Here is a 26,831-nt window from a genome sequence, read left to right on the forward strand (position 1 = left end):
TTTACCACCCTTCTTAAACAGTGGCACCATGTTTGCCAACCTCCAGTCTTCCAGCACCTTACCTGTGACTATTGATAATACAAATATCTCAGCAAGAGGCCCCTTTACCTAACTTGACTCCATTGAGATAGTAATCTGCCTTCCTGTTCTTGCTACCAAAGTGGATAATCACACATTTATCCACATTAAACTGCAACTGCCATGCATCCGTCCACTCACCTAGCCTGTCCAGGTCACCCTGTATTCTCATAACATCCTCCTCACATTTCACCCTGCCACCCAGCTTTCTGTCATCAGCAAATTTGCTAATATTTCTTTTAATGCATTCATCTATATCATTAATGTATACTGCAAACAGCTGCAGTCCCAGCACCGAAAGTTGCGGTAGCCCACTGATCGCTGCCTGCCATTCCAACAAGGACCCGTTCATCACTCCTCTTTGCTTCCTGTCAGTCAGCCAATTTTCAATTCAAGTCAGTATTTTGCCCCAGTACCATGTGCCCTAATTTTGCTCACTAATCTCCTGATTGGGACTTTACCAAAGGCTTTCTGAAAGTCCAGGTACACTGCATCCATTGGTTCTCCCTTGTCCAGCTTCATAGTTACATCATCAAAAAATACCAGATTAGTCAGCACAATTTCCACTTCATAAATCCATGCTGACTCTGATATATCCTGTTACTGCTATCCAAATGAGTCGCAATTCCATCTTTTATAATTGACTCCAGCATCTTTCCCACCACTGACGTCAGGCTAACCAGACGATAATTCCCTGTTTTCTCTCTCCCTCCCTTCTTGAAAAGTGGGACACAATCAGCCACCCCACCCTCCCCCCACCCTCCCCACCAATCAGCAGGAACTGATCCTGAATCTATAGAACATTGGAAAATGATCACCAATGTGTCCACGATTTCTAGAGGCATTTCCTTAAGACAGAGGGTGGTGGTGGAGGGTTGTTTTTCAGACTGGAGGCCTGTGAGTAGTGGAGTGCCACAAGGATTGGTGCTGGGTCCACTACTTTTCGTCATTTATATAAATGATTTGGATGTGAGCATAAGAGGTATAATTAGTAATTTTGCAGAAGACACCAAAATTGGAAATGCAGTGGACAGTGAAGAAGGTTACCATGGATTACAACGGAATCTCGAGCAAATAGGCCAATGGGCTGAGGAGTGGCAGATGGAGTTTAATCTCGATAAATGTGAGGTGCTGCTTTTTGGAAAAGCAAATATTAGCAGGACTTATACACTTAATGGTAAGGCCCTTGGGAGTGTTGCTGAACAAAGAGACCTTGGAGTGCAGGTTCATAGCTCCTTGAAAGTAGAGTCGCAGTAGATAGGATAGTGAAGAAGGCATTTGGTAAGCTTTTCTGTATTGGTCAGAGTATTGAGTACAGGAGTTGGGAGGTCATGTTTTGGCTGTACAGGACATTGGTTAGGCCACTGTTGGAATATTGCATGCAATTCTGGTCTCCTTCCTATCGGAATGATGTTGTGAAACTTGAAAGGGTTCAGAAAAGAATTACAAGCATGTTGCCAGGTTGGAGGATTTGAGCTACAGGGAGAGCTTGAATAGGCTAGGGCTATTTTCCCTGGAGCATCGGATGCTGAGGGATGATGTTAAAGACGTTTATAAAATCATGAGTGGCATGGATAGAGTAAGTAAACAAGGTCTTTTCCCTGGGGTGGGAGAGTCCAGAACTGGAAGGCATAGTTTTAGGATGAGAGGGGAAAGATATAAAAGAGACCTAAGGGGCAACTTTTTCACACAGAGTATGGTGCGTGTGTGGACTGGGCTGCCAGAGGATGTGGTGGAGGCTAGTACAATTGCATCAGGATGCATATATGAGTGTGATTTGGAGGGATATGGGCAGATGGGACTAGATTGGGTTGGGATATCTGCTCGGCATGGACGAGTTGGACTGAAGGGTCTGTTTCAATGCTGTACATCTCTATGACTCTAAGAACGATGCCTGGATGCTGGATTTCAGTTATATGAAAGGACTAGGCAGTGGATATTGTTTTTCACAGATTAAAAGAGTTATCAAGAGATTTGCTTGAAGTATTCACAATTGTGATTGTTTTCATACAATAAACTTAGCAAAATTGTTTATACTGGCAGCTGGGTTTTTTTTTAATTTCAATCATAGCTGAGCAAACATTTATTACCTGTCCCTAGTTGCCTTTGAGAAGGTGCTAATGAGCTGGCTTCTTGAACTGCTGAAGTCCATGTGCTGGAGTTAGAGCCACAAAACCATTGGGAGGGAGAGCCAGGATTTTGATCTGATGATACTAAAGGAATAGATATACATTTCCAAGTTAGGATGGTGAGTGGTTTGGAAGAAAATTTAATAGATGGTGGTATTCCCATGTATCTGCAGCACGTGCTCTTCCAGATAGTAGTGGCCATGGGTTTGAAAGATGCTGCCTAAAGATCTTTGGTGAATTTTATCGAATTCAACAGCCTGTTTTCTCCCCATAACCTTTGGTACCATTTGCCCCAAGTGATGCATCTAGCTGCCCCTTAAATACATTCAATGTTTTGGCATCAACTACTTCCTATGGTAGTGAATTCCACAGACCCACCACTCTTTGGGTGAAGAAAAATCTCCTCATCTCCACCCCCAAACGGTCTATCCTGAATCCTCAGACTGTGACCCCTGGTTCTGGACACACCACCATCAGGAACATCTTCCCTGCATCTACCCTGTCCAGGCCTGTTAGAATTTTATTAATCTCAAGGAAATCCCCCCCTCACTCATCTGAACTGTAGCGAAAACAATCCTGACCTGGCCAATCTCTCCTTATACATCAGTCCCGCCATCCCCAGAATCAGCCTGGTAAACCTTCACTGCAGTCCCTCGACAGCAAGAGTATCTTTCCTCAGAAAAGGAGATCACAACTGCACAATATTCTCGGTGTGGCCTCACCAAGGCCCTGTTTAACTGTAACAGCACATTCCTGCTCCTCTACTCAAAACCTCTCACGATGAAGGTCAACATATGCCAGTTGCCTTCTTTATCACCTGCTGCACCTGCATGCTTACCTTCAGCAACTGGTATACAAGGACACCCAGGTCCTGCTGCACACTCCCCTCTCCCAATTTACAGCCATGATGCTGCTGCCCTGCTTCATGGTAATGGTAAAATGGGGAATATGCTGGGCCATGAGGTTACAGATTGTTTTGGAGTACAATTCTGCTCGTACTGATGGCCCTCAGTGACTCATCGATATCCAGTTTGAGTTGCGGGATGTGTTCAAATTCTATCCCATTTACCACAGTGATAGTGCCATCCAACTTGATGGAAGGTATTTTCAATGTAAAGATGGGACTTCTTTTCCACAAAAACTGTGCCGTGGTCACTCTTAAAAATACAGACATGGGTGGACGCATCTGAGGCAGGCAGAATGGCAAAGGTGTGGTCAAGTATATGCTTCCCTCTTGTTGCCTCCTTCACTACTTGCAACAGACTCTATCTGACAGTCATGCCCTTTAGAACGCGACTACATTCTACGCCCTTGCCATCCTCAGTGCTTCCTTGAAGTGGTCTTCAACATGGAAGAGGACTGATACATCAAACAAGGGAGGAGATGCCCATGTTTAACCTGATTCCATTAGACTTCATGGCAGAGTCAAATTGAGGACTCCCTGAGTAACCCCCACCTCAACTGTCATGACCTCTGCTGTATTTGATCTATTAGTGGAACAGGCCATACCCAGGAATGGTGATGGTGGTGTTGGGACATTGTAACATGATTCTGTAAGTATGACTATGTCAGGCTGTCGCTGGACTAGTCTGTGAGTCAGCCCTCTGAATTTTGGTAGAAGGCCCAGATGTTAGGAAGGAGGACATTACAGAGACAGGAGGCCCATGATTGTTGTTTCTGGCACCTTAGTTGATGTCATGTAGTCTGTTTGCTTTCATTCCTTTTTTGAGATCAGACCAGGTAAAGGATGGCAGTTTCTATCCCAAACGACACAGTGAACTTATCCTGTATGATCCTGCAAGCTGGACCCAAATTGTGATATAGTACATCCACTCCTGGAATCTCCTCTGAACTGAATTCCCAAAGGACTCACCTTCATCCCCCTCCGTCCACGCATCAATGAATTTAATACACGCCGTGACGTCGAATAGTTCTTCTGTCGCCTCCGCCTCCGAGCTTACTTTCACAATCAGGATTCCCGCCCACCTTCCGAGGACCCCTTCACCCACCTCCAACACAATGCATCCACCTGGACACCCCGCGCTGGCCTATTACCTGCCCTTGACCTCTTCATTTCCGACTGCCGCCAGAACATTAACCGCCTCAACCTGTCTACCCCCCCCCCCCCCACTCCAACCTCTCACCCTCACAAAGCGCAGCCCTCCAATCCCTCTGCTCCAATCCCGACCTCACCATCAAGTCAGCAGATAAAGGGGGCGCAGTGGTAGTCTGGCGCACTGAACTCTACATTGCTGAAGCCAAATGCCAACTCGAGGACACCTCTTCCTACTGCCGCCTCGACCATGACCCCACCCCCCATCACCAAAACATCATCTCCCAGACCATACAGAACCTCATCACCTCAGGAGATCTCCCACCCACAGCTTCCAATCTCATAGTCCGGGAACCCCGCACTGCCCGGTTCTACCTCCTTCCCAAGATCCACAAGCCTGACCACCCTGGCCGACCCATTGTCTCAGCATGCTCCTGCCCCACTGAACTCATCTCTACCTACCTCAACACTGTCCTATCCCCCCTAGTCCAGGAACTCCCCACATACGTTCGAGACACCACCCACGCCCTCCACCTCCTCTAAGACTTCCATTTCCCCGGCCCCCAAAGCCTCATCTTCACCATGGATATCCAATCCCTCTACACCTCCATTCGCCATGACCAGGGCCTCCAAGCCCTCTGTTTTTTCCTCTCCAGACATCCCCAACAGTACCCTTCCACCGACACTCTCATTCGTTTAGCTGAACTAGTCCTCACCCTTAACAATTTCTCCTTTGAATCCTCGCACTTCCTCCAGACCAAAGGGGTAGCCATGGGCACACGTATGGGCCCCAGCTATGCCTGTCTCTTTGTTGGCTACGTAGAGCAGTTGATCTTCCGTAATTACACCGGCACCACTCCCCACCTCTTCCTCCACTACACTGATGACTGCATTGGCGCCACCTCGTGCTCCCGCGAGGAGGTTGAGCAATTCATCAACTTCACCAACACATTCACCCTGACCTTAAATTTACCTGGACCATCTCTGACACCTCCCTCCCCTGCCTGGACCTCTCCATCTCCATTAATGACGACCGACTTGACATTGACATTTTTTATAAACCCACCAACTCCCACAGCTACCTGGATTACACCTCTTCCCACCCTACCTCTTGCAAAAATGCCATCCCATATTCCTCATTCCTCCGCCTTTGCCGTATCTGCTCCCAGGAGGACCAGTTCCACCACAGAACACACCAGATGGCCTCCTTCTTTAGAGACCGCAATTTACCTTCCCATATGGTTAAAGATGCCCTCCAACGCATCTCGTCCACATCCCGCACCTCCGCCCTCAGATCCCACCCATCCAACCGTAACAAGGACAGAACGCCCCTGGTGCTCACCTTCCACCCTACCAACCTTCGCATAAACCAAATCATCCGCCGACATTTCCGCCACCTCCAAAAAGACAGCACCACCAGAGATATATTTCGCTCCCCACCCCTTTCCGCCTTCCGCAAAGACCATTCCCTCCGTGACTACCTGGTCAGGTCCACACCCCCCTACGACCCACCCTCCCATCCTGGCAACTTCCCCTGGCACCGCAGGAATTGCAAAACCTGCGCCCACACCTCCTCCCTCACCTCCATCTAAGGCCCTAAAGGAGCCTTCCACATCCATCAAAGTTTTATCTGCACATCCACTAATATCATTTATTGTATCTGTTGCTCCCGATGCGGTCTCCTCTACATTGGGGAGACCAGACGCCTCCTAGCAGAGCGCTTTAGGGAACATCTCCGGGACACCCGCACCAATTAACCACACCGCCCTGTGGCCCAACATTTCAACGCCCCCTCCCACTCTGCCAAGGACATGGAGGTCCTGGGCCTCCTTCACCCACCGCTCCCTCACCACCCGACGCCTGGAGGAAGAACGCCTCATCTTCTGCCTCAGAACACTTCAACCCCAGGGCATCAATGTGGACTTCAACAGTTTCCTCATTTCCCCTTCCCCCACCTCACCCTAGTTCCAAACTTCCAGCTCAGCACTGTCCCCATGACTTGTCCGGACTTATCCTACCTGCCTATCTCCTTTTCCACCTATCCACTCCACCCTCTCCTCCCTGACCTATCACCTTCATCCCCTCCCCCACTCACCCCCACTTATCTTTCCACGCTTCAGGCTCACTGCCTTTATTCCTGATGAAGGACTTTTGCCTGAAACGTCGATTTCGCTGCATGCTGGATGCTGCCTGAACTGCTGTGCTCTTCCAGCACCACTAATCCAGAATCTGGTTTCCAGCATCTGCAGTCATTGTTTTTACCTCGCTGAATTCCTATGAGGTTGAGAAGCTCATGTCAGTGGAAGTGTCCCAAGTTTCAGGTTGTACACTTCTATTTCAGACAAGGAGCTCAATGTTGAATTTATTGATGACTTACAGCTTCTCAAATTTTCTATTAAGCTATTTTCAATATTATTAACCTCATGGACCTAAAACCCCACAATCTTCCATTTTAATTGGCTTTTAAACTCTATTGATCCATGTTACACAAAGACAATTTGTGATCTCCTTTATTTAAGGGAATGTGCTTATTCTGTATATTTGTCATCTTGATTTAAAATGCATCATGCCTTCCAGTGTTTCATTATCTCCTTTAGCTGCACCTCAGCCTCACAAAAAGCTTTCAGCACTAGACCCACAATTCTGAGAGCACATTGGTCATGTACTCCTAGTCCTGCCTCAGTTGTGTAGACAGTTTTGAAGCTGGAAGCATTTGTGTTTCAAATTTTCAACTACTTTACTTCTGACTGTATCCTTACACCTCTTTTGGGGCTTAAAATGTTCCCACAGGAATTCAAACTTTTTTCTGAGTCCACATTCATCTTTGCAGTATTCAGATGTTTATAAAGAGTCTACCTCTTCCGGAGATGTGTATCTATTTGTGCTATGGATATAATCAACTTCTCTCCATCATGTATTGAAAATTAGAATACTCCTTTCAACATGATCACTGTCCTGATGGGAGGTTAATAGTATCAATACATAAATGCATAAAAGATGTTCAAGGAAACAAAAGAATATGACTTAATGTAATTTGTTTTTCACCTGCTGTTCATACAAATTGCCAGATTTTAATTTACACTGCAAATGATTGGATTCTTTTCAACTTCACCACAATCAAAATACTTGAACTGTCTGACATCTTTTAAATACAAAACGTGAAGGTTGTTGGAGATGAATAGGATCTCCCACCCAGGTTCAGAGATGGTGCCATGTGATTAACTGATTTCCATTGATTGCAGTGCAGTCAGTATATGTCAACAGCATTCCACCTGCTCATTGGAATGAGTGCCTTATGCTGTCAATGCTAAGCATGCTGTACTTTAGTGACACCCATGATTCAAAGTTTGTTTCTCAGAGCTAAACATATCAATGAGTTTGTAGAAGGTTTCATTGTTTGGATGAGATAGTGAGACAAGGTTTTTAGCCCTTAACCCATCCCTCCTCCCCTTATATCAATATCAGGTGAAGTGGGAGCAGATGAGAAATATAAATAAGGCCCGAGTTTCTGAAGAGTGCTAATCATAGTCAGATTGTCACTCTTTAAATTTCCTATTTTCCTATTTTGAGAAAGAACTCAACATTTCTAGCAGGAGATTCTAAACACAGATCCCACAGAAATATGGAGTAGACATTCAATCCAATTGTGTTCTTGTCATGCGATATAGTCAGGGCAATCATGTCCTTTTCTCTTTGGCACTAGTTGCCATGTTCTAGGATGTAAATGGCTAGAGGACAGCTGCTTTGAAATCTCATATGCACTTAGCTCCTGCCAAAGGATAAGTGAGGTCAGAGTGCCAGATGGTTGGGGTAAATGGGAAGGGAGCCAGGTAAGAGACTCCATTCTGAAGAAAGGTCACTAGACTCTAAATGTCAACTCTGCTTTCTCACTACAGATGCTGCCAGATCTGCTGTTTCTCCAGCAATTTCTGTTAATGTGTTGAGGTGATTGGGTGACTACAGTAGATTGGGATTAGTATGGGGTTAATGCAGCCTGGCAGGGGAATGCAGGCAGTGGGTGATGTAAATACTTTTCCAGAAAGAGCAGAGCTAGTCCAGGAGGAGGGGAGTGGCATCAGGCCCAGTGGGAGGGCAGCTTGGGTATTGGATCTCAAGCCCAGCAGCAGTGTAGAGTGTTGTCAGGTCCTCGAGCCCGTGGGGGATGTAAAGGGTCAGATGAGGTTTGGTAACTTTGAAATGGAAAAACACTTTCATAGTTACTCAGGAATTAGTTTAGGTTTTTAATTAACTAACCATTTCTGGGTAACTATTCACTTAACTCCAGTGAAACACTTCATGTTCTCTGATTTAAATGGATACTTATGAATGGTTCTAGGTGCAGGGAGATTGCCCATTGGAATCTTCAATTTCCAGGCAACTCCCTTCTACTACATCTGGGATTCTGCAGGATCCTTATGTTCAATTACCATGTATCTGCAAAGCCGACCAGTTCCAACCACAATAAGATTATCTTTTATTTTTATTCACCTGTGGGATGCAGGTGTCATTGGCTGGTCAGAATTTATGGCCTGAACCTAGTTGCCCTTGAGAAGATGGTGGTGAAGTACCTCCTGAACCGTTGCAGTCTATGTGCTTTCGGTAGACCCACAATACCCTTAGGGAAGGAATTCCCAGATTTTGACACTGTGATGGTGAAGGAAGAGTGATGTATTTCCAAGTCAGGATGGTGAGTGACTTGTAGGGAAACTTGCTGGTGGTGGTGGTCCCATGTAACTGCTGCTCTTGTCCTTCTGAATGGAAGTAGTAGTGGATTTGCAAAGTGCTGTTGAAGGACCCTTTGTGAATTTCTGCAGTGCATCTTGTAGATAGTACACACTGCTGCTACTGAGCATCAGTGGTGGAGGGAGTGGATGTTTGTGGATGTGGTGTCAATCAATCAGGCTGCTTTGTCCTGGGTGGTGTCAAGCTTCTTGAATGTTGTTAGAGCTGCACCTATTCAGGCAAGTGGGGAGTATTCCATCACACTTCTAACTTATGCACTGTAGATAGTGGACAGGCTCTGGGGAGTCAGCTGGTGATTTCCTCATCGTATTATTCCTTGCTTCTGACCTACCCTTGTAGCCCTTGCATTTATATGGTGATTCCAGTTGAATTTCTAGTCTTTGGTAACACACAGCATGTTGGTAGTGGGGAATTCAGAGATGGTAATGCCATTGAACGCCAGGAGATGGTAATTAAATTGGCTGTTATTTGAGATGGCCATCACCTGGCATCTGTGTGGCATGAATGGTACTTGCATAGTATGTGGTAATCAGCAGGAGGTTTCCTCGCCCATGTTTAACCTGACGCTGTGAGACGTTGTCAATTTTGAGGAGTCCAGCGTCAATGCTGCTGCACCAACACCAACTTTTGAGGAGCCCTGCAACTTCTTCATCAGCCATCTGGGCACGACACTGTCTTTAACGCATGAGTGAAGGAACCCTCACCTGGACTCAAGAATGTACTTGAATTCATGGGCATATTTTACTTTTGACATGCATTGTTGTAGAACACTTTTCTTTCCTCTGTCTGTCTTGTTTGTGTGAAGTTGTGAAGACAATCCTGAGTTTGAATGTGCTCCTGGAAAATTTTACTGGAAAAAGAAGCAATCTAGATCTATTCTACTAGGATGATCCCAGGTATTGATGGATTTTGTTATGGGGAGAGGTTAACTCACTTGCTCCTATACTCACTGGAGTTTTGAAGATTGAAAAGCTACTTTATTGAAACATGCAAGATTTTTAGGAGACTTAAGATTGTGGTAGAGTCTAGGACCAGAGGGCACAACCTTAAAATAAATATTTAAATGCTTTATGATTTAAATGTAAAGACAGCTGGCTGCAAGAGTATTTTTAATCCGACTTCACAACAGGGGTGAATTATTGTTTATGACTAGAAAGCAAGGAGAATTAAAAAGTTCATATCTGTCTCTCTCCATTGTTCATTCACATTTATGCATTGACACATATTTAACCATGGTCAATATCCTATCAGTATCTTTGCTTTGCATTAAGTGCCTTCTCTTGTATTCTTCCTGAAAACCATAGCAATTTGATTTGGTATTTTCCTTTTCAAATACAGAGTAGACATAATTAGTTTATATTCATTAAAATTCAGTTAATAATTATCTCAAAGCAGATACTCTATCCTCAAAGAACCCCTGATGAAAGGACTTATCTGTAAATACCTGTCACTCTTGGAGGGGCAATTTCAGTTTGTGTTCTTCTGATGTGACATGTAAGACCTCGGTCATTACAGATTGGGCAGGCCCAAACACTTTTGAAATAGTTGACAAAGTGTTGCAGTGTGTGGGTAGAACTGCCAGACACAGTGTAATGAGCTGTCAAAACCATTCAGCACAGGACAGCAAAGGAGTAGCAACTTACATAGGTATGAGAAAGTGAGATAATGTATCAGAAACCAGAAATAAGATAGCCTACAACAATGAAGGCAAACACTGAGAAAGAACAGAGAACAATCAAAGTAAGATACAAAATGTCAACTCCCTGCAGAATTATATACGGTGAGACACACAGAGAGACAGAGAAAATCAAACAATGCAGGTAGTTCTATAATGTGAGGGTTGTGTTCTTGTGCAACCCCACATCATAGAAAAATCGTGCTTTAGAAACAGTGCTTAAAGTGTTGCCAATGAAATCACATTATAAAAGTTTGCGCTTTAGAAAGTGCCCCCAGTTTATCAATCACATTACAGCGAACTCACGTTAACAAAACACACTTTATAGCAGAACAACTTGCATCCATATCCAAGGTAGCTGACCAGAAGGACAGCACAGCATAAAATTTTACTATATTCAGAAATCCATCACAACAGGGGCATTTAATGTACTAATCCCAACATTAATACATTACTGTATAAAGTATTTAAGTATTTGCAGCTCAATTTTAAATCATTATCACTAGGGAGAATACAGGTATAAAGAATTTAAATACAATTCCTTAAGATATCCCTTAAAACAAGATCACATACTTTGAATTATAAATAAGTACTTACCTGAAAACTTGAAGTAGTAGTTTCTGAGCCCTACAATATATTATTTAATAAATACTCCTTCCTCATATTCTATTTTTGAAATTTCACTCAAGGGAATTCAGTGGAGAGGCCTATAGAATGTTCCACGTAATGTCTGAAGAGTAAAGGCAATCTGACATCAGTCAAGGGAATCCTATTACAAGTACTGGCATCAATGTGAACATTCTTTTGCTATTTTATTTAATCTCCGCCAAGCTTATTTTCACTCCAAAGGGAGTCTTTTGGCATGTCCTACTTCCTCATTACGTACTGCATGTTGTAGATCACAGTGTCCCATAGGGAAACATGCAGAAACTGATTTATTTTTAATAGGTTATTTAAAACAATTAATACCTGGAATGTAAGTAATTACTATTCCTAGGACTCTTACCATAAAGAATGGTCTATGTGAGAAAAATGACTATCAAAGGCAGTTGACACACCATATACTTCCAAATCACACAAATATACTGCCAGTCCTTTAGCATTGTTGGGTCAGCATATTGGAACTCACTCTCTAACAACACTGAGGGAATGCTTTCACCAGATGGAAAGCAGGAACTCAAGAAAGTGGCATACTACCACCACCTTCTCAAGGTCAATTCGAGACAAGCAAGGAGTGTTGATCATGCCAGTAAAGTCCACATCCTGAGAATGAATAAAAAAAAGCAGCACCATATTTCTATGTAGTGTGGCACAATCTACTTATGGATGTCGCTTTAATATTTAACTGGCAATTACTTCTACAATAAGAAATACAAAACAAGCAAAGTTTTTTTTAGCTCAGAGAATGTGGTGTTAAATCCATTTATAATTTGTACTCCTTAGGTTTATTGAATTGCCGAAGAGGAGTTTTAATATCATTAGAGAAACAAATACAGATAGTGTTTCAAAACCAGCAACCTTTGGCACTTGTCTATGCTGGACGGAGTGGATCAGGCTGAGCTGGGGTTGGTGGGATCAAGGTTGCTTAGACCACAGGGAAAAAACAAACGCTCCATATCAAGACCCATTGGCACAACACAGCAACACCTAGGCAAACAAGCTGGTAAATTGCTTTATCACATAATAATAATCAAATTTAATGTCTCCTTGATTTTAAACATGTCCAGTTTTCAGTTTGATGGATTCCCGATGCTGTACCTGTACTGGAAAATTCAGTAACTGTCCTCCAATTCCTAAATGTGAATGGAAATTGCCATTAAGATTCCAGGTTTCTTTTACTTTATGATCAGGTTAACAGAATCTATGCAGATGAAGCCTGTGAGCATCCCATTTCCAAGGGCCAGATGGTTTACTGCTTGAATTGGTCTCCTGTGGCATGACTTCTGCCCAGAGGTAGGTGCTATAATTTTAATTTAATTCCACTAAATTATCATCCATTAGTTTGCCCTTATCTTCCAATTTAGAGTAGATTGTAAGCTATGATCGATGCTAACAAAACCTTGATGATTATCTCTTCAGCTTTCCATTTGCTTTCACTAAATATTTGTAGCTTCCTGTGAAATGCCTTTATGTATACTATCCACTTCAAGTGATCATGTACAGAATTCACTGTGATTTAAATACGAAAATATCAGTCACAGATAAAAAATTGTTTTTTTAAGTGTTTTCTTACTGGCATTAAATGAAAGTGGAGAAGAATGGAGAGATAATTGGAGCAGCCTGCATTGGTTGGCCTCTGACCCTCATTGTCAGGCTTTAGAGAATATTGTCTCCTGGATTACACAGGAGATGCATTACTTCACTGCTTTAAAGGACAGCAGTGTGTCTGTAGAGGCAGTGGAAGTAGGTGGTATTGGAATTTCATAAAGGATCAAATCGGTCATCAGCAGAGAGAGGGATAAAAGGAGGTGATTGCTAGAGTGCATTTTAATTTATTGCTAAGAATTTAGCTGTCCTTCTAGCTAAGTTATTCCAGTGTAGCTGTAGCATTGGTATCTACCAACACTGTAGAAGATCAACCTTTTGATCTAAAATCAAGATAAGTTTAAACAGACCAATTTCCAACCTATCAGCCGAGACCCAACCAACAGCAAATTGCATTTAAATAGGAAATAATCTTAAAGGTAAGGATATTCTACTTTGGATGTACAGGGCGTTGGTGAGAGCTGACTATTATGTACGGTTTTGGTCTCCTTATTTAAGGAAGGATGTGAATGCGTTAAAGGTGATTCGGGAATGACTTTTTGATTGCTACCTGGATTGAACTGGTTGTCTTATAAGAGTAGATTGAACAAGCAGAGCTTCCAGTGGAATGTAAAACAGTTAAAAGTGATTTCATTTAAGTATATCCTAATGGTTTGGATCTTTTGTCCTGTGGGTCAGTCCTGAGGTAGGAGGCACTGTTTTAAAATTAGTGGTTGCCCTTTCAGGACAACGACGAGGAGAGTTTGTTTTTCTTTCAGGACTGTGCAACATTGGAACACTCTGCCTCAGAGGCAGTGGAGTCAGCATCATTAAATATTTTAAGGTAGAGGTGGTTAGATTCTTGTAAGACAGGAAATTCAAGGGTTATTAGTGGGAGATGACAGTGTGGAATTAGAAACACAAACAAACCAGCTGTGATCTTACTGAACAGTGAAGCAGGCTTGAAAGACCAAATCGTCTAATTCTGATCTTATTTCACATAGAAATGTAGACAATAGGAACAGGAGTAGATAATGTGATCCCTTAAATCCATTCCACCATTCAGCACAACCATGGCTGATCCTCTACCTTAACACCATACTCCCACTCTTTCCATGCGCTCTCTGACACATTTGACTAGATATCTATTTATTTGATTATTAAATATATTTGTGACTTTGCCTCCACAGCCTTCTGAAGTAAGGAATTCCACTGGCTCACCACCCTATGAACAAAGAAATCTCTCCTCATCTCAGTCAGAAATAGCCTACTGCATACCGGAAGACCATCAGCCCTTGACCTGGACACCATCCCCAAACCCTCCCAAACAAGAGAAGCCTCCTCACTGCATCCAGTCTGTCCACCCCAATCAGAGTTGAATACATTTCAAAGAGATCCTCTCTCATTCTTCTAAACTCCAGTGAATACACAGGGCCAGACGACCCAACCTCTCCTCACACAACAAACGTGTCATACCACTAATCAGTCCAGCAATCTTCTTTGGCAAGTATATCTTTTCTTAAGAAAGGATACTAAAACAGCATGCAGCATTTCAGAAGTGGTCTCTCCAAGGCCCTGGACAGTACAGCTAGACTTTGCTATTCATGTACTTAAAACCTCTTGCAAAGAAGGCCAACATACCATTAACCTTCTTAATTGCTTGCTATACCTATATGTTTACATCCTCCTCACCACTCTCACTTGCACCTAGTATTGCGTCATCAGCAACTTAGAAATATTACACTTGATTCCCTCCTTCAAATCATTGATAAAAATTATGAATGACTGCAGCCCATGTACTTATTCTTGCAGTACCCTTTGTTACTACCTCCCACTCTGAAAATGCCTCATTTATTTCTACTCTCTCTGTCCCAATTCTGAATCCATGTTAGTATATTACAAACAATCCCATGTGCTTTAATCTTACACACTATGCTCCTATGTGGGACTTTATCAAACTTTTTGCTGGAAATCCAAATACACCACATCCACTAATCCTCCCTCATTTATTCTACAAGTTATATCCTCAAAAAACTCTGATAGATTTGTCAACCATAATTTTCTTTTCATAAATCCAAGTTAACTTTGTATAATCCTGCTGGTATTTTTAAGCACATTGTTATTCAATGCTTTGTTCAGCTACTCGTCTGTAATTCCTAGTTAACTCCCTGTCTCCTTGTTTATTACATTGAGATTACATTTTCCGCCCTCCAATCTGCCAGTTCTCTTCCTGAATCTACAGAATTTTAGAAGGTGACAACTAACACATCCATTATCTGTATAGCTACCTCCTTTCAGTACGCTGGGATGCTACTTAGCAGGCCCTGGGAATTTATCAGCTTTCAGTCTCATTAATTTCTCCAACACATTTTAACAAATACTAATTTTCTTCAATTCTTCTTTCCCAAAAGACCCTTGCCTCTCTAGCATTTCTGAGAAGTTATGTTGTGGCTTCTGTGAAAACAGAACTGAATTAGTTGTTTAATTGCTCTGTTATTTCTTTGTTCTCCATTACCAATTCTGCCATTTCAGTTGTAAAGGGCACACATTTGGTTTCACAAATCTTTTCTTTTCCCATACTTACAGAGGCTCAGATGGGTCTGTTTTTGTATCCCTTGCATGTTTATTCTCATTCTATTTTACCCCTCTTGTCATCTTTTGCTAAATTCTAAACTGCTTCCAGTCTTGCAACTTTTTCTAGCAACTTTCTATGATTCCTCTTTCAATTTGATCATTTTCCTTCCCTTCTTTTTTGTTAGCCATGCTGGGCTACTTGCCCTACTGCATTCTTTCACCTGAATGGAATGTATAACAACTGCAATATATGCATTCTTTCCTTAAATATTAACCATTTATTAGCTACTGTCACACCTTTTAACCAAGATACCCAATCTATTGCAGTCAACTCAACCCTTGTCTTTGCAGTTCACTTTGTTAAGAGTTAGAACCCTGGTTTTGGATTACTACCTCACTTTCTCTCACTGTGAAGAATTCTATTAAGTTATCTTTGGATCATGTGTTTAACATGAAAAAAAAATCTAAGGTACTTCGCAGGATCCATGTCCACATCAAGCCAAAGAAAGCTGACGACAAGCTTACTTAAAGTGAAACATTTACATTGAAGAGGGAATAGCTACAATTAGAAGCACAGGAAATGGATTTCTGTGAAATAACTTGTTGATTACTAAATTTGTTCATGCAGAAAAATAAAACTACTGTCAGAAAAATAATGACAAACCAAAGCAACCTTGAGCAAGAGGATTATGCGTTCTAAAATATAATGGTCCTAACCAACACCTCCAAAAAGAGCCATGGACCTAAAACAGGGTGACCACAACCTAATTACACCCAGAGTCTCACTCACGTGAGAAGAATGGAGTCATGGAACCCTATAAATACCACAACCAGGTTCTTGATGCTTTTGACAGATGAGGACTGGAGACTATATTAATACAAATTAATGAACATTTATTAATTTTTCCAGCATCATGCATAACTCCATCAGAAGATATTTCCCTCCGGTCCCCAGTCGCATTAGATGTGACATCATCTGATATTGCTGTTGATGTACTTTTTCCATTGGCATAATAGTTAATAACCCCTCATTCTACATGCACCACTAGTAAAGTTCCCCAAAATGTATGTTTTTGACTATGGGTAGGCAAGTAAGAAGTTGAGGAGGAGTTCAAATGTAATGCAATTACTTGCTTACCATCTGCTAAACTTAAAGGGCTGAGTGTCAATATTGAGCTTCATGGAGGCTTTCTCTCCCTGAGCTCCAGCAAGTTATTTCATGCAATCCCCACTGCTTGTCTCATTGAGATTGTGCCATATCTTGATGGGGGTTCAATTGGAGCTACTGTGTGCTCATCACCTCCAGAACCTTCTGGGATTTGCTCACCCAATTCCACATTTAGATCCCATCTGTGCCCCAGGCCAATCACTGCCCTGCACAATATATGCAATGAGATGGAAAGGTAACAGAACAGTTCTATGGGCTGATAGTGACATAGATCACTCTTCAAAAGAAATAGAAGATCACATTTGCAAATATATTGCTATTTTACATCATCATCTCTCTGACATGACTGACATTGTAAAAGCAGCTACAAGAATGATGCTACACTGGATATCAAACCTCAGTGCTGTATCATGTTAGACCTCTATCTAAATGAATGCTATTCTTTTCTCCAATGCACGGCATAGCATCACTTTTCATCATTGTTAAGAAAGTTAATTTTCACTGAACAACAGAAAAATTAAGAGCAAAACAAGCAGAGAAAGCTTTATTTGCTACCAATTAAGGCCTGCTTTACTTTATAAAGCTACAACAAAATTACAGCCAATGAATGATTACTGCACCCAAAGCACGTCTATTGGAAGCAAGTGTCAATTAAATCTTGCCTGCTTTGTTGCGTTCAATGCTTCACTGCTCTGTCATGGTGGAGATGATATGTCTCCTGCTCAATATTCTCGTGTTCCTCGTTGGAAGGATGCTGCTGCTCTTCCGTCTCTAAAGCATCCATCATATCCCCTCTTTCTGTTGCACAGAGGACAATATACAAGGACAATGCAGAACATTCTGTCTGGATCTTACTGCAAGCACCCTCCCCCCCCCACCACCTCCATTCCCATTCACACTGATCCAAGTGTTGATACTACAGCTTCCACAACCCTCCTGTCTGGTCCACAATGGCCCTGGTAGAAGAATGAGCTGTATTTATCTTCACTCAGTCTTAGTCAGGCAGTTACACAATGGAGTCATCAGCCACAGTGATAGCAGGTAGCTCTTGTCCCCCAGTAACCAGCCTAATGAGGTATCCAGCCCTTGAAATGTGCAGGAACCTGGGTGTTACCAAGGATTTAGACATCATAGCAGCTTCCAGGTTTCCTGGTGCAGATGGCAAGGGTGTGGTATCAATGACACAGATGACTTAGATGTTACGTTGAAGGAAACCATTTTCTGTTGTTGACGTCTGACATATTATGTTTTGGCCCTCTTAATGTGGTATGTCTATAGACTTTGGTTAACCCCCTAACTGACTTGGAAGGAGCAGTCCAAGTGATCAGACCCATGTGCAGCTTCCAGACTGACTAACTGCTCATTCTTGGGCTGGTTGCACTGGAACTGCAGCATTGATCGTGGCCAATTTACTGGATTGTAATGGCATGGAACTCTTGATGTTGATCATCTCAAACAAGCTAAAGATTGTGTCCAAGCTCCTGAATTGAGTTCAGACATTGCTCTTGACTGACCTTGGCAGGACTCTTGACTGGTAATACTCCCTCTTGATTTGTCTGAAGACATCACCATTTGATAAAGCACGGGCAGTACATTTGCTAAGTCGTAGTAGAGGTGTGAGATTGACTTTACAAGGTGCCATACAGCAATATGTCTGCCTCATTGACTGATCATTGCTGACAACTATGACAGGTTGCCTGGCTCTGTGTCTCTGCTTAAGGCAAGACAAGACAGACATACTGTGACCATGTAATTTCTGAATGAGGAACAAAGCAACAAATGGCAATGCAGAGATGCTGTGAGCATCTAAGTTAGCATGATCTGAATAAACACAAAGCCAGCCAGTGAAGAGCCCTAGGGTGCATCCTGCTCCAAATTATGAGATGAGTGCCTGTGCCTGTGTGCACAGCTGCCTGGCACCAACAGGACAATGCTCCAAACCACAGCATGGAAGTAGATAACTGTATTCTAGGTAAGTTAATGATGTGTCACAATGATGTGGTGAGGGTGGTACATGTCTAATGCCAATCACTATGGATGCAGTGTGCCAGCTGATGGTGCCCTTGGAGCATGCCCTGAGAATCTGGGAACTGTTGGCCAAGATGATGGCCCGGAGGAGCAAGCGGCAAGTGGAAACATTCAGTTTCCCTCCGCCATGTGGGAGAATGGGAAACTGCATATCAATGAGTATAGCCTCTTGTTGCTCATAGGGGAAACGCTCATCTCACCAATAAAACCCTGAATGGCACATCAATCTCTTTTTTTCCCTCATGAGTAAAAAATGCAATTTTTCTGATCTTGACATATTTTACGAATGAGTCGCCATTTCCCACATCATTCAAGGGCTGGGAAAATTCAGTCCCAAGGAACATACAAAATGGAGGGTTGCAGCACACAGCAGCACTTATTTTTAGTTAAAAGACATTCATCAATGCAAACTGTACATTCTGATATCAAATTGATTAACAATCTCTTGTCCAATTCCAGGTTTGATTCAATCACAACAATCCAGCAGATAATGTGCCTTGTCTCATGTTTTGTCTTTCAGTGATTCCACACACAGAATCAGCAAGAGTATTTAAAGACATTGTGCCTTAATGGGACCTGTGCAAAACTGAGAAATTACAGCAGGCATCAACAGAACTCAATTCATGTCTCTCTGTGTTTCTGCCTATGAGCCCCACAAATTGTCCATCCATATAAATACTGCCTTAATGCTCTTCAATAAATTAAATGAGAAAAGTTTCCATTCTTCAGGATTTATTTGTAAAAATTGGATAGACATCTCTGAACATATTTGCATATTTCACTTCTATGAATCTAAAAGACCATCACTTTATCATTCAAACGAAGAATCAAATGATTGTGGTGGACTGTTCAAATAAAGCAATAAAGCAGGAGAAGCAATATCTATGCAACAAGAGGATCAACTGTATTTGGTATTCAAGGCATCACTCACAATTCATCACCATTCATAATGACAGAGTAAGAAAATCTTCCTTCATCATCAATTCCTGCATTTGATTTTGTGATATAGAAAGCTTAAACATTTTACAGTTTCACCACAAAAAATGTCATCGCCTAGATTAGAAATAAAATGCATCTGCAGTTGGCAGCTTGCCCTGGAATGTTTGACTGTCGATAGTAGCAGTAGTGCGTCATTGTAGTATCCCTGCCTGCAGTGCCTATGGCTGAGCCTCAGAATTAGTAATGCAGTCATAGCCACACAAAAAAATGACAATGAGGATTTACTACACACTGAAAATGTTAGGAAAATAAAAAGATAATTCTCAGATGCTGCATTCATAATTTAGGTAAAGACATTGTGGCATTAGCACATTGACATAGTGTGAAAATAGGCTGTTGTTGAAATGAACAATTATTAATCCAGTTCAAAATGCAGTTTTCATTTGAATACAGAAAATAGTGCACTGTCTCATAAACCTGTGTGAACAATCAATTGGATCTTTTTAGTTCTTACCTCAATTCCAATTACCTACTTTGTTCCATATATTTAAAGAAATCTTGCATTTATGTGGTACTGGATATCACAAAATGCTTTGCAGTCAATGAAGTACTTCTTGAAGTGTAATCACCATCGCAATGTAGGAAATGCAGCAGCTGATTTGCACTCAGTGAACTCCCATAAATAGTAACATGATAGTGTCCAAAAAATCTTTTATTTAAATATTGATTGACAAATAAACATTGGCCAGGACACCAAGAATAACTCCATATTCTTCTTCAAAATAATGTCATTGATTATTTTACATCTAAGTGAGCAGGTAATTGGGGTGTCAATTTAACATCTTACCCAAAAGATGTCCCATAAACAGAAAGGTGATAATGGTAGATAATGAACTTAATGATACTGAATGAAAAATGAACATTTACAATTACAATGCCGAGTCCTCTGAAATAATGGCATTTATTTGCTTATGTTCACTTGAGATGGTAGATTGAGCTTCTTTCAGAGACAGAATCTTCAGCAATATATCCCTCCCTCATTACATCATTGGAGTATCAGGATAAATTGCATGCTTAAACTTCTGCAGTGTGACTTGAACGCAAAGCTTTCTGAATCAGAGTGAAATTGCTACCACTGAGCAAACATTGACACTAATTAAGCCAGACAATAGTATAATAGCAGGTGTAGAATTGGTAATAATGCCTGTTAAAGAGGCCTTGAATTTTCATTCCTCCAATGTCCAAGTGTAACATTACTCAAATACAAACAGAAAACCCAGAGAAATTGTATAAATAGCTGAACATCACCATTTCCCCCTTTTTGTGGAAGCTTTCATGCTCTTCCAACAATAGTAAAAATTGGATATTAGGACAAACTATGTGGGAATTCAGAACCAATATGTTTGAGGTCAAACAAGATGATTAGTTCATCCATTCAGAAAAATCTTGTAATTCTCCTACTGCAGTTTTCAAGCATTTCTTAAATGATGACAACATTCCACTCACATTACCTAAGTAAAAGTTTGCAGTGTTAAAGTTGGTCAGATAGAAGTCTTTGTTGACTACTGGTTACAAAATCACTATTGCATAGATAATCCTCAATTTTTGTTTTATTCACTGACAAGAGCAAGGGGGTGTGATGAAAGGCAGTTATAGGAAGGGAAAAAAGTCACATATACAGTCACATAGATGGGTTAACTCCAAGAAAGGTAAGAGAGATGGGCAGGTAGCGTAGGAGTCTTCTGTTGCTATCCAGCAGATAGTGAGGAAAGAGATCAATCTGAGACTGGCAGAGTTGAGAAAAGTAGCGAGTCAAACAGTCAGGTCAGGCAGGAACAAAGCAGAGAACAAGGTAGGACTGAAAATTAAATTGCATTTATTTCAATGCAAGAGGCCTAACAGGGAAGGCAGATGAACTCAGGGCATGGTTAGGAACATGGGATTGGGATATCATAGCAATTACAGAAACGTGGCTCAGGGTTGGACAGAACTGGCAGCTTAATGTTCCAGGATACAAATGCTACAGGAAGGACATAAAGTGAGGCAAGAGAGGAGGGGGAGTGGCATTTTTGATAAGGGATAGCATTACAACTGTAGAGGGAGGATATTCCCAGAAATACATCGAGGGAAGTTATTTGGGTAGAACTGAGAAATAAGAAAGAGATGATCACCTTATTGGGTTTGTATTATAGATCCCCTAATAGTCAACAGGAATTTGTAAGGAGATTTCAGTTATCTGTAAGAATAATAGGGTGGTTATGGTAGGGGATTTTAACTTTCCAAACATAGACTGGGACTGCCATAGTGTAAAGGGTTTAGATGGAGAGGAATTTGTTAAGTGTGTACAAGAACATTTTCTGATTCAGTATGTGGATGTACTTAGTAGAGAAGGTGCAAAACTTGACCTACTCTTGGGAAATAAGGCAGGGCAGGTGACTGAGGTGTCATTGGGGGAGCATTTTGAGGGTGCAACCATAATTCTATTAGTTGTAAAATAGTGATGGAAGAGAATAGACCAGATCTAAAAGTTGAAGTTCTAAACTGGAGGAAGGCTAATTTTGGTGATATCAGGCAAGAACTTTCAAAAGCTGATTGGGGGCAGATGTTTGCAGGTAAAGGGATGGCTAGAAAATGGGAAGCCTTCAAAAATGAGATAACGCGAGTCCAGAGAAAGTATATTCCTGTTAGGGTGAAGGGCAAGGTTGGTAGGTGTAGGGAATGCTGGATGACTAGAGAAGTTGAGGGTTTAGTTAAGAAAAAGGAAACATATGTCAGGTATAGACAGGATAGATCAAGTAATCATTAGATAAAAGCAGTAGGATTATACTTAAGAAGGAAATCAGGAGGGCAAAAGGGGGACATGAGATAGCTTTGGCAAATAAGGTTAAGGAGAATCCAAAGGATTTTCACAAATACATTAAGGACAAAAGGGTAACTAGGGAGAGAATGGGGCCTCTCAAAGATCAACAAGGCAGCCTATGTATGGAACCGCTGGAGATGGGGGCGATACTAAAGGAGTACTTTGATCAGTGTTTACTGTGGAGAAGGACATAGAAGATATAGACTGTAGAGAAATAGATGGTGACACCTTGAAAAATGTCCATGTTACAGAGGAGGAAGTGCAGGATGTCTTGAAATGCATAAAAGTGTACAAAACCTGATCAGGTGTATCTTAGAACTCTGGGAAGCTAGGGAAGTGATTCCTGGGCCTCTTACTGAGATATTTGTATCATTGATAGTTTCAGGTGAGGTGCCACAAGACTGGAGGTTGGCTAACGTGGCGTCACTATTTAAGAAAGGTGGTAAGGAAAAGACAGGGAACTATAGACCGGTAAGCCTGATGTTGGTGGTGGGCAAATTCTAAGAGGGAATCCTGAGGGACAGAATGTACATGTATTTGGAAAAGCAAGGACTGATTAGGGATAGTCAACATGGCTTTGTGTGTGGGAAATCATGCCTCACAAACTTGATTGAGTGTTTTGAAGAAGTAACAAAGAGGATTAATGAGGGTAGGACAGTAAACGTGATCTATATGGACTTCAGTAAAGCATTTGACAAGGTTCCCCATGGGAGACTGATTAGGAAGGTGAGATTTCTTAGAATACAGGGAGAACTAGCCATTTGGATATAGAACTGGCTCAAAGGCAGAAGACAGAGGGTGGTGGGTGGAGGGTTGTTTTTTAGACTGGAGGCCTGGGACCAGTGGAGTGCCATAAGGATCAGTGCTGGGTCCACTACTTTTCATCATTTATATAAATGATTTGGATGTGAGCTTAGGAGGTACAGTTAATAAGTTTGCAGGTAAAACCAAACTTGGAGGTATAGTGGACAGCGAAGAAGTTTACCTCAGATTACAACTGGATCTTGATCAGATGAACCAATGGACTGAGGAGTGGCAGATGGAGTTTAATTTAGATAAATGCAAGGAGCTGCATTTTGGTAAGGCAAATTAGGGCAGGGCTTATACACTGAATGGTAAGGGCCTAGGGAGTGTTGCTGAACAGAGAGACCTTGGAGTGCAGGTTCTTAGGTCCTTGAAAGTAGAGTCACAGATAGTTATAATAGTGAAGAAGGCGTTTGGTATGTTTTCCTTTACTGGTCAGAATACTGAGTACAGGAGTTGGGAGGTCATATTGCGGCTGTACAGGACAGTGGTTAGGCCACAATTGGAATATTGTGTGCAATTCTGATCTCCTTCCTATCAGAAAGATGTTGTGAAACTTGAAAGTGTTCAGAAAACATTTATAAGAATGTTGCCAGGGTTGGAGGATTTGAGCTATTGAGCAAGGTTGAATGGGCTGGGCTGTTTTCTCTGGAGTGTCAGAGGCTGAGCGGTGACCTTATACAGGTTTATAAAATCATGAGGGGCAACAAGGTCTTTTCTCTGGGGTGGGGGAGTTCAGAACTAGAGGGCATAGGTTGAGGCTGAGAGGGGAAAGATATAAAAGGGACCTAAGGTGCAACGTTTTCACACAGAGGGTGGTGTGTGTGGACTGGGCTGCCAGAGGAAGTGGTGGATGCTGGTACAATTGCAACATTTAAAAGGTATCTGGATGGGTATATGAATTGGAAGGGTTTGGAGGGATATGGGTCGGTGCTGGCAGGTGGGACTAGATTGTGTTGGGGTATCTGGTCAGCATGGACGAGTTGGACCGATAGGTCTGTTTCCGTGCTGTACATCTCTATGACTCTATGACTTGTGGGACATGGGCATTGCTATCTGGGCCTACATTTATTGCCCATCTGTTGTTGTCCTTGAGAAGATTGTAATTAACCAAGTACCTTTCATATTATTGAATTAAGACTAATTAATCTTATTGCCTATGTTTACTTTGACTCCATTTTAAGTAAAAATCTGGAATTAAGTTACCAATCTATTGGCATCCATTGACTCCCTTAGCATCTTTGTAGGCAGATCATGGATCTCTTCTAGTGTTTCCCTCAACACTCTGGTATAAGTAACATCTATCCCTGGTAACGCATTTATTTCGAACCTATTTATCTGGTTTAGAATTTTCACCTTACAATTTTTTATAAATCTTTCACAGCGCAGCTGGGCCAGCATTATGGCACATTCCTAATTGCCCAGAGAGCAGTTTAGAGTCAATCACATTGCAGCTGGTCACACGTAGACCAGACCAGGTAAGGACAGCAGATTTCCTTCCTTGGAGAATATTAGTGAATCAGATGGATTTTTCTCAATAATCAGCAGTGGTTTCATGGTTGTTATTAGACTCTTAATTCCAGATTTTTATTGAATTCAGTTTCCATTATTTGCAATGGTGGGACTTGAACCCCGGTCCCTGTAACATTACCTGGATTTCAGAAATAATAGCAATACTACCACTTGTCCTCTTGTTTGGGCAAATTGTGATGCTTCTGTACCTGCCCTCTACAAATACTTGGAGGAAATAGTTATTGAGAATGCAACCTGTATTATGTTTCTCTCTAGTTCATCCTACCTTGCGTCAATTTGAGTTCTGATCTGACTGTCCTCTCACTGTTCAAATACTGAACACATTTCTCAATGTTGGCTCAGAATTTGTTGTCAAGTTAATAGTAAAACAAATGTCATATATGATGATTTATGTGCAAGCAATATACCGAGTTCAGATAAGCAGGAAATCTACAGAGCCATAGAGTCATAGAGATGTACAGCATGGAAACAGACCCTTCAGTCCAACTCATCCATGCCGACCATATATATATAAATAAATCTGGTCCCATTTGCCAGCATTTAGCCCATATTCCTTTAAACCCTTCCTATTCATGTGCCCATCTAGATGACTTTTAAATGTTGTAATTGTATCCACCTCCACCACTTCCTCTGGCAGCTCATTCTATATGTGCACCACCCACTACATGAAAGAATTGCCCCTTATGTCCCCTTTAAATCTTACCCCTCTCACCTTAAACCTATGCCCTCTGGTTTTGGACTCCCCGACTCCTGGGAAAAGACCTTGTCTATTTACCCTGTCCATGCCCCTCATGATTTTTTAAACTTCTGTAAGATCACCCGTCAGCCTCTGATGCTCCAGGGAAAACAGCACCAGCCTATTCAGTCTCTCCCTCTAGCTCAAATCCTCCAACCCTGGCAACATTCTTGTAAATCATTTCTGCACCCTTTCAAGTTTCACAACATCCTTCCTATAGCAGGGTAACTATGATTAAATGCAACCATCGAAAAGTGGCTGAATTAGTTGTAATGTTTCACTGTTAACTTTGTGTAATTTACTTTGTCAGCTGCCTTACTACTAACATGTATCGAATATTATAAAGTTTTCCTGGTAGGAACAAAACCAATTGCAGATATTTTAGATTTAGTAATTAATAATGTAAGCAGACCTTTTACAATGTGATCATTGTTTACTTTTACTTACTAATTATTCTGGTACTGAAAAATGGCTATTGAAAATATGGAATCTCATTGTTTGATGGTTTGAATTTCTTTCTCTTATTCCAATCTCCCTTTTATTCATTTTGTTTCCATTTCTGCACTTGATTTGACAATGTGATTGGATATTTTAAATCTTTCTCCATCTTAGTAATTTGCTGTTTATTTCTCAATATTTAAACCTCATTGCCTTGAAAACTGTCAATTTCCCAGTTCACTCAGGTCCTGGAAAGCCCTATTTCCTTCAGTGTGTCATCAGCTTGCACTCTCAGCAAGTTTGTGGATAAAATGTTTGGAGCTAAAGGATGCAGGATAAAACTATTTCACAGCAAATTCCAATAATGCTCGAGCAGAATTTAGACCTTTTCACCTTTGCACCTACAATTATTTCTGAACTTCTCTTCCCTGTCTTACCAGCATTTTAATATGTTGTTGCATGTCTCTCTATTCATTCAGTGAACCCCTTCTCCCATTGTCCATGGTTGGTTTGAGAGAGCTGTTCTTTCATTTTCTTTAACCTCTTGTTAATGTGTTAATCCATATAAAGTCTCATTTATTTAGCACCCGCTTGCTGATTCAATGCATGCATTTATCCCAAATGTTCAGCATATGTCTCTAAATGTGTTTGAATTGCTATCTGTAGAAGTTGTGAACAGGCCTTCTCTAGCAATTTATGTTGTTCTCTTATTACTTTAAAGTCAGTCATTTTTCTCCATAGAGTAAATTGTCTTCCTTTTCATGCTTAGTTGATAATCCAGACCATACACAGCCTAATGGGCAAAGTTTTGCTCCTCCTACTCTTGGAA

General features: G+C 41.6%; 1 protein-coding gene across 8 annotated transcripts in view; it reads right to left on the reverse strand.

Moving 5' to 3' along the window:
• The window catches only part of LOC140480604 (E3 ubiquitin-protein ligase HECW1-like), a 467,461-nt gene that overhangs the window by 427,973 nt on the left and 12,657 nt on the right, over positions 1-26,831 (reverse strand). For 3 of the 8 annotated variants that reach the window (XM_072575688.1, XM_072575686.1, XM_072575691.1), the window contains one exon: positions 2,169-2,291. The exons of the other annotated variants lie outside the window; for them this stretch is intronic. The gene's annotated coding sequence lies outside the window, so the exon portion shown is untranslated. The remainder of the gene's footprint in view (positions 1-2,168; positions 2,292-26,831) is intronic. 8 annotated transcript variants of the gene reach the window in all.

This window comes from Chiloscyllium punctatum, chromosome 8, assembly GCF_047496795.1.
Source record: "Chiloscyllium punctatum isolate Juve2018m chromosome 8, sChiPun1.3, whole genome shotgun sequence".
Taxonomy (NCBI): domain Eukaryota; kingdom Metazoa; phylum Chordata; class Chondrichthyes; order Orectolobiformes; family Hemiscylliidae; genus Chiloscyllium; species Chiloscyllium punctatum.